The sequence below is a fragment of the Felis catus genome, chromosome D1 (assembly GCF_018350175.1).
Source record: "Felis catus isolate Fca126 chromosome D1, F.catus_Fca126_mat1.0, whole genome shotgun sequence".
Classification (NCBI taxonomy): domain Eukaryota; kingdom Metazoa; phylum Chordata; class Mammalia; order Carnivora; family Felidae; genus Felis; species Felis catus.
The window spans coordinates 45,938,393-45,946,678 of NC_058377.1; the positions used below are offsets into that span (position 1 = coordinate 45,938,393).

An 8,286-nucleotide genomic window follows, 5' to 3' on the forward strand; every position below is an offset into this window, starting at 1 on the left:
ATTTACAACTCTTATACTAGGAAGCCATATACTTATACTAGGAAGCTTATGCTGCAGAAACCAACCATTTTAACTAAATATTTACTAAATAATTTTACTATTTACTTAGTAAATTATTTACTTAGTAAATCTGTCCATGAGACAGATACATAGAAACATAGAAACATAGATACATAGAAAATAAGATACTATCCCTGCTCTGAGGAGCTAACAATCCAGAAGAGGAGACAGAGGTTGAGAAAAGGAACTAGCATACATGGAGTAACTTGTGGAAATGGGGAAATGTGTAAATGCTATGGGGCAAAGTGGAAATTAGTCATTCTACCTGGGGAGTTGGAGAAAGCTAATAGTTGAGCGGGTTGTGAAGGATAAATAGGGGCACCTGGGTGGCTTAGTCTGTTATGTGTCTGACTCTTGATTGTGGCTCAGGTCATGATCCTGGGGTCATAGGATATTCTCTCTCTCTCTCTCTCTCTCTCTCTCTCTCTCTCCCTCCCTCCCTCTCCCTCTCCCTCTCCCTCTCCCTCTCCCTCTCCCTCTCCTTCTCCCTCTCTCTCTCAAAAATAAATCATAAAGTTTTTTTTTAAAAAAGAAGTTTACCAGGAGAAGAGGAAGAGGGAACTTGTAGCAGAAGGACCTGTTTTTTAAGGTAAGAACAGGTAAAAGCTGGGATCTTTATTAAACCAGAACCTGCCACGAACAGTATCATTTGAATTGGGATGTGAGTTAGTTGTTCAGATCAGTCAACACAGCATTACATGTTGGTCCATTTAAACAGCCAGTCTCTTGAGGGCAATATCTAGGAAAAGGGCATAATCCTACATCAGCCAGCTTGTTACGAAAACCAATAAATGCTAATATTGAAAATTTTAAATATTCTAGAGACTATCCAGTGTAGAAAATTACAATGCCTGCCTGCATCTCTATCTCCCAGACATAACCACAGCAATAATTTGGTATATCTTCCTCAGAATGTTTTCTATGCACAGACTGCCAATTATGTGTGTGTATGTTTACATCTTTCCCCAAAATAGAACTTAGGATATTTACCACTTAAACTTGCTATTTTTAATTTAACATTTCTTGGGGAGCCTTCTATATCACTATAAAGAATCTTACTTAGTTGTTTTTAAAAACATATTTTTACTTTATTGTAATCATTTTTCTTTATGTTTATTTACACACTACACAAATAAAATGTCAATGTAAAAAGGTGATATATGTAAATCAGTGGTGTGCTCTTATCTATTTACACTTCCTTTCTCAGAGGTAACCGTTGTTGTGTGTTGGCATATGTCCTACTTGTTCTTTATTCATTTACACACACACACACACACACACACACACACACTCACACACATGTGTGTTTGGCGGGGGTGGGTCTTCTTTCTCATAAATGGGATCATGGACAATGTTGTGTCTCAAGAATTATCAAATTTCAAAGGCTGAAAGAACACACAAGAAGGACTGCAACCTGTCCATTACTCCTGACCTTTTTCCTCAGTGCCCTCCAATCGCACTTGTATCACAGCCACTGCAAACATATCGTAGGCAATGGGAGCCGAGCCACATTAAAGAAAGAGGTGCATAAAAAGATCCCTTTGGGACAACTGACCCCTGGCACTCTTCTCTTGTGACTTTAGCGTTACAAAACCAAACTGAGAAGAAACAGATGGAAGAGAGAGGAGAGTAAGGGAAACACGATGAGCCCACTGGGCCCCTAAGTCTCTGGGGCTTGAGGTTTAGATATAGTTCTCACTAGGGCTCTAGACTGCTTTGCCTCTTGTAGCCAGAGGGATGGAGTTTGAAGCATGTAAGATCTTGGAAAATGTGCAACTGAGCAAGGTCTAATCATCAGTGATTGGAAGAGAAATGTACAATAAGAGCCAACTGGGATTTAACTCAAAGGCGTTTTGAAAGCTTGCTTCAGTGAGTTAGAATTGCAGCCTTTTGCCCCAAATTTCTCCACAAATATTCTATAGGCATTTTTTAAGCCCCAGAGCCCTTAACTAATGTTATTTAAGGCAATTTTATGTATCTAATTGTACAGATTCTTTTCTAACTTTTGAGCAAGAAATGATCCTTAAATCCCCTTGTGTCTACTGATATTTCAAGGTAAGAGAATGCTCTGGAATACTTCCCATTTTCCAAATGTAATATTTTCCAAAATAAATGTTGGAGTAACTGCATGGTTAATACCATGTGAATATTTTAATTCACACAATAATATTCTGGAGTTTATGGAAGCTTGGCCTTTTTCCAGGAGGTTTGAAAGTCCAAAAGTGGGCTGTTTCTTCTCAGTGGGAGAAAAGGTGGAGGATGTGAATCACGATTAGTAAATTGGAGAGGAGGTCACAGGCTGAATGGCGCTAAGTAGGGGAAAGTGCAGTGCAATCTTCCATGGGAGGAAAGCCAGTTGCACAAAGGGGAAGGACTGGTTACCATTAAAGGCTTCAAAATTAGGGCCTTGGAGGAGAATTGAATGGGAAAGTTAACAACCCCTTGTTTCTCTTCCTCTTCTAGAGGATGGAGCTGTTGTAATGAGATCCAGGTGCCACCCTGGGATATCAGAGATCCCTATCTTTGTCTGTTTAGAAGCTCCCCAAACCTTCAATGCTGTAGCTCATATGCCCCCTCTTCCAAGGAGCCTGCCCTGATGGCCTGATTGCAGTCATCAGATGACATGACACTGTCAAGATGATCTGCTTCTTCGTCCTTTCCCCCCATGGTCTGTAAGATTCTTGAGACCAGGATGTAAAAGTCATGCAATAATTACATACTGAATGTTGACTGAATGAGCCTCTCTGACTGGAAATAATCCCCCCTCCTCTGGGCTCTCTTGGTGCTTTATACCTCACTCACATAATTTTTTACACATTCTACCTTGCATTCTCATTTCTGTACATTTTAACTCCACTATTAGAGTCAGAATTCTATCTCAAGAAAAAAGAGATAATGCATATAAAGTATTTGTGCCACATCCGCTGAATAAATGGTAGCTATTATTTTTTGTGTAATGAAGGTGCCTGAAGGAGCAGAAAATATCTTATTTTTTAAAAACAAGCTTCAGGAGCACCTGGGTGGCTCAGTCGGTGGGGCATCCGACTTCGGCTCAGGTCATGATCTCACAGTCCGTGGGTTCCAGCCCCACAACGGACTCTGTGCTGTCAGTTCAGAACCTGGAGCCTGCTTCGGATTCTTTGTCTCCCTCTCTCTCTGCCCCTCCCCCATTCACGCTCTGCCTCTGTCTCTCAAAAAATGAATAAATGTTAAAAACATTTTAAAAAGATAAAATAAAAACAAGTTTCAGAAAATCACTTTGAAAAGATCTTTGTTTTGCAAGAGTCACTTGTTTTGCAAGAGTCACTTCTTTTTTTCTTTTAATGTTTATTTTTGAGACAGGGAGAGACAGAGACAGAGCTTGAGCAGGGGAGGGGCAGAGCAAGGGACACACAGAATCTGAAGCAGGCTCCAGGTTCCTAGCTGTCAGCACAGAGCCCTATGTGGGCTCGAACTCACAAACCATGAGCTCATGACCTGAGCTGAACTCACAAACCATGAGTTCATGACCTGAGCCGAAGTCAGTTGCTTAACAAAAGAGCCACCCAGGCACCCCACAAGAGTCACTTCTTAGTTTTGCAATGACAAGAGACCTACTGCCTTGGAAGAAGGAATAATAGGTTGTCTTAGTCTTGAAATATCTGTTCTTACTCATTCCTCTTGAATAGAAAGCTGGGATTAGGGTTAGGTAGGAAAGTTGGTGCTGAGTTGCACAACACCAGGGGGCACCATTCATAGTGTAATCTGGTTGGGGTTGTTTGTCTGTTTGTTTGTTTGTTTTGAGAGAAAGAGAGTGTGTGCACTTGAGCAAGGGAGGGGCAGAGAGAGAGTGAGAGAGAAAAACCCAAGCAGGCTCTGCACTGACAGGCTCTGTGCTGGGTTTGATCCCACGAACTTTGAGATCATGACCTGAGCCAAAATCAAGAGTCGGACACTCAACTGACTGAAACACCCAGGTGCCCCCATATTGTAATCTGTTGTGATGAAAGTAAATATTCTTTGGTGATGTGCTTCAAGGGATATCCTTCCTTCTGAATAATATAAGTGGTCAGTATAAATGATGTCCCTAGAATTGTACAAGAAGGCAGCCCTAGGACAAAGAGAAGAGAAGAGAAGAAAGGGTCTCTGACCCTTTCTCTTTGAGGTTCACATTAGCTCACCAGTTTTCTCAACCTGACTTCTGGAAGAGGGTTATGACCCTTTGGATCATGGAAATGTTTTGAATTCTTGAATAATTCAGGGGAGAGTAATATTGGACTTTCCAATGGTAAAGTATCTTCCTCTTTATTATCATCAGCTAGCTTTATACACTCAGAACATCTGCCACATAGGTGGCACATAATGGGCAATCCATGAAACCCAGAGATCTCTGGAAGTCTAATTTCTCAATAAAATTGAGAATTCAGGTCTTTCTAGATTGAATCTGGAGAACCCAGGGTCCGAGTGTGAAACAGTCTCCAAGGCCACCTTGAGAATGGACTTGAATCCCCACAGGAACACTAATCAAAATACCTTTCTGGGCAGGGGCACTTGGGCATCTGACTCTTGATTTTGGCTCAGGTCACAATCTCATGGTTTGTGGGTTCAAGCCCCACGTCGAGCTCTGTGCTGACACTGTAGAGCCTTCTTGAGATTCTCTCTCTCTCCCTCTCTCTGCCTGCCCCTGATCATGCTCTCACTCTCTCTCTCTCTCTCTCTCTATGTCTCTCTCAAAATAAAATAAACAAACATGAAAAAAAATTTAAATACCTTTCTGGGCCACCTTCAGCTTAGGTCAGAAACACTGAGGTGAATCTGGAACTCTCTTCCTTGCTGTATTTTACCTGTTGCTTTTTCTAAGGGTCCAAGAAGTTGAGGCTGATGTCTTACTTCCACTTTAAGTTCATTGCTCAACACATATTAATTAATAACTAACCAGTTTGCTACCTGAGTGCAAAGGTTTGATACTGAAAGAACTAGAGTAGCTCATTATCAACTGATTCCAGACATGAAATCAGAGTAACAATTCAAAGAAACTAGTTCCTTGTGATTTTGTGTATGTGCATGACTTTTATGAATAAAAAACCAGATCTACCATTTCAGAAGAAGCATTCCATTTATACCTTTATAACCAGACAAATAAAAATATCCCCTGGCTTCACCTTCTCTTCTGGCCCCAGTGTGGTAAAGGTCTTAGGCTTTGGGTCCGTCAGCACTAGGCTTGAATCATGTTTTCACAACCTCTTAGTTGGGTGATCTTCAGCAACTCTGCACTCCAAGCAGGCTCTGCACTGACTGAGTTTGATCCCACAAACTTTGAGATCATGACCTGAAGTATGTTTCTGAGGTATAAAAAGGGATTATAATTAAACATAGTTCATAAAATGAAATGAGAATTTATAGGTCAGGCACTGTGCCTGACACATAATAAATGTTATCTATCACTATTTATTATTATTCCCTTTATCACCTCTACTTCCTTCTTCTCCTTTTTTCATGTTCACACATGAACCCACTGCAATCTGCTGCCCGTGCTCCACACTCTGGATGTTGTTGTCAAGATCTTCAATAGCCTTCTCATTGCCAAGGCAATGAATACTTTGCATTGTTGCTTCTGCTTTCTCTGGAGTATCCGACACCACTGAACACTCTCTTCTTTTTGGAATTTTCTCCTCTCTTTGTTTCCAAGGCAATCCATTCTCCTGATTCTTCTGATGAATCTCGACATCTCCCAACTTTCTTAGCTGGCTTCTTCCTCTGTTGGTCAGCCCTTTCATGTTACCATTTGTAGACTCAATCCTCTACCTGTTTTTCCTTTTCACCTCATGCACTACTCCTTTGACTTCAGTTATGATCAATAATCTAATTACCCTTATTTACATTTATATTTGCAGTTCTATCTGAATCTCCAGACCTGCATGTTTGACATGTTTTTTTTTTCAAATTTATTTATTTACCTTGACAGAGAGGGAGAGAGAGCAAGCAAATGAGCATGAGCAGGGAGGGGCAGAGAGAGAGAATCCCAAGCAGACTGCACTGCCAGCACAGAGCCTGATGTGGGGCTGGAACCCACGAACCAGGAGATGATGACCTGAGCTGAAACCAAGAGTCAGATGCTCAACCGAATGAGCCACCCAGGCGCCCCTGCATTTTTGACATCTTACTTGATGTCTGGATTTGCCTTGGGAACCACAACCTAGTGTATATAAAGTCCTCTCTCACCCAAACCAGCTCCTTTTCCTATGGTTCTTTTCCTGTTAGTGGTATTACAATTCCCCAGTCATTCAAGCAAGCTGACTTTATCTATGCCTTCTCTTCTCTCACCCCACCCTACCCCAATATCTGGCCATTCTATTCATTCTACCCTACGCAGCTCTCAATCTATCCTTTCTTCTCCATCCTCATTCCCACAACTTTGATTCAGACCATCATCACCTCCTGCCCAAATAGCGCAGGAGCATTCTCAATTTTAGCTGCCATTTTGTGTTTCTAAAATACAAATATAATCATGTCACTTACCTGCTGAAGTCCTTTGCAGATTTCACACTCAAAACTGGACAGAGGAGAGTAAGGCTGCTGGACAAAAACAGTAAGAGTAATTTGCTTTTTTTTTTTTTTTTTTCAACATTTATTTATTTTTGGGACAGAGAGAGACACAGCATGAATGGGGGAGGGGCAGAGAGAGAGGGAGACACAGATACAGAAACAGGCTCCAGGCTCTGAGCCATCAGCCCAGAGCCCGACGCGGGGCTCGAACTCACGGACCGCGAGATCGTGACCTGGCTGAAGTCGGACGCTTAACCGACTGCGCCACCCAGGCGCCCCAGTAATTTGCTTTTTAAAAACAAGAGCAGATTCAAGGTCATCTCTATGGCAACCTTGTACTCACTTGTATTCTAATATGCTTTCTTAAGTGGAAAAGACAGAAATGGAGTTAGAACCAGCACCTTGGAATTCATATTCGCCTGGGACTGCCCACGGGAACTGTTCACGTGAATAGCATTTACCATGTGTGTTGTGGAATAAAGGGTTGAGAACTGCTGGTCTGTGTTTCAGTGATCGCCAACTTCCAAGATTTCTTCCTCTGCTTCGCTAGTCCATATGCTTGCTGAGTTCCATGCTCAGGGATGATGGGGGCTTGCCAGTGACTCGTGATAAATAAATTTCACATGAGGCTAAAAACAGATACCAGCATGATTTAATAATCTTCAAAGACCGATGAAACTGTCAAATAGATTAGAATATTAGCATTGTATTGAAGAACTCTTTTGCTCCTTGTTATTAAGCTGCACAGGAAGCCTAATTATAATCCTAATCATTGCTTTGTGAGCCTGGCTAAGAAATTCTGTTACATCTTTCTCACAGTAAGAATGTGTTGCTGGTGGGAATGGAAATTGATAATGTCCTGTATCTGTCCACAGTAGGAAGAGCCTTGTTATTAGACCTGGAAATAATTCAACGTTTATCTCCAGAAAGGGAATTTCATCCCCGGGGCAATCCTGAGATGGGAAACATGCACATTTGCTGCTCAGACTCCTATTCTGTGCTTTGCAACTGAACAATCTCTCTTGGAGTTGTAATGTTTTTCTATCAATCAAGTTACAGTCAAATCCTATAGGTTTGGGAACTTTCCTATCTCTAGGTGATTCTTCATGTCTGCTTTTATTCATTGTCTTTAGCATTTCAGAATTACATGGGTGGTTTATTTCACAGGTTTCCAACTTCTTGAACTTATGATAGACTTTAAGTTCCAACAACAACCAGTACTGACAACCAGAATGGAGGAATTAATCTTTTAAGGAAGTGACTGAGAGTGTCACAGAAGTGACAAATGAGTGGATTCTTAAAGGATGGATAGGGGTTTTCCAGGCAAAATGACTGGCATTTACAAAAAGACAAAGAAGCTTACAAAAGCATACTATGTTTTGGGAATGCTCAGAAATTTGGTATGGTTGTTTTGATAGAGAGTAGGAAGTGGTAAGAGAGGAAACAGGTCAAACAGGTCAGGGTCAGACTGGAGAGCCTTGTGTACCATGATAGTTCATGGGTATTCAACATGGCCATTGTTAGTAAAAAGTAGACCCCAGTCAAAACTCTAATGCCCACCCCAACCCCAATTATAAGAAAAAGCATTCCTTTCCTTTTTCTTTTACATGGCTAACAGGGTTAAGTGAGCATGTTTATGCTGAGATAAGGTTTTTCAGAGGAAACAGACTTTGTTTGGTATTCTTTGGTAGAAGCAAGCTT

The 8,286-nt window shown here is 41.3% G+C and overlaps 1 long non-coding RNA gene across 1 annotated transcript; it reads right to left on the reverse strand.

Annotated features, from left to right (window-relative positions):
• Positions 1–622: 622 nt before the first annotated feature.
• LOC123380459 lies at positions 623–6,616 on the reverse strand. Its single transcript, XR_006586250.1, has 2 exons — positions 6,559–6,616; positions 623–799 (listed from the first exon to the last, which is right to left on the reverse strand). It is a non-coding gene; the product is annotated as an uncharacterized LOC123380459 (long non-coding RNA).
• Positions 6,617–8,286: the final 1,670 nt, after the last annotated feature.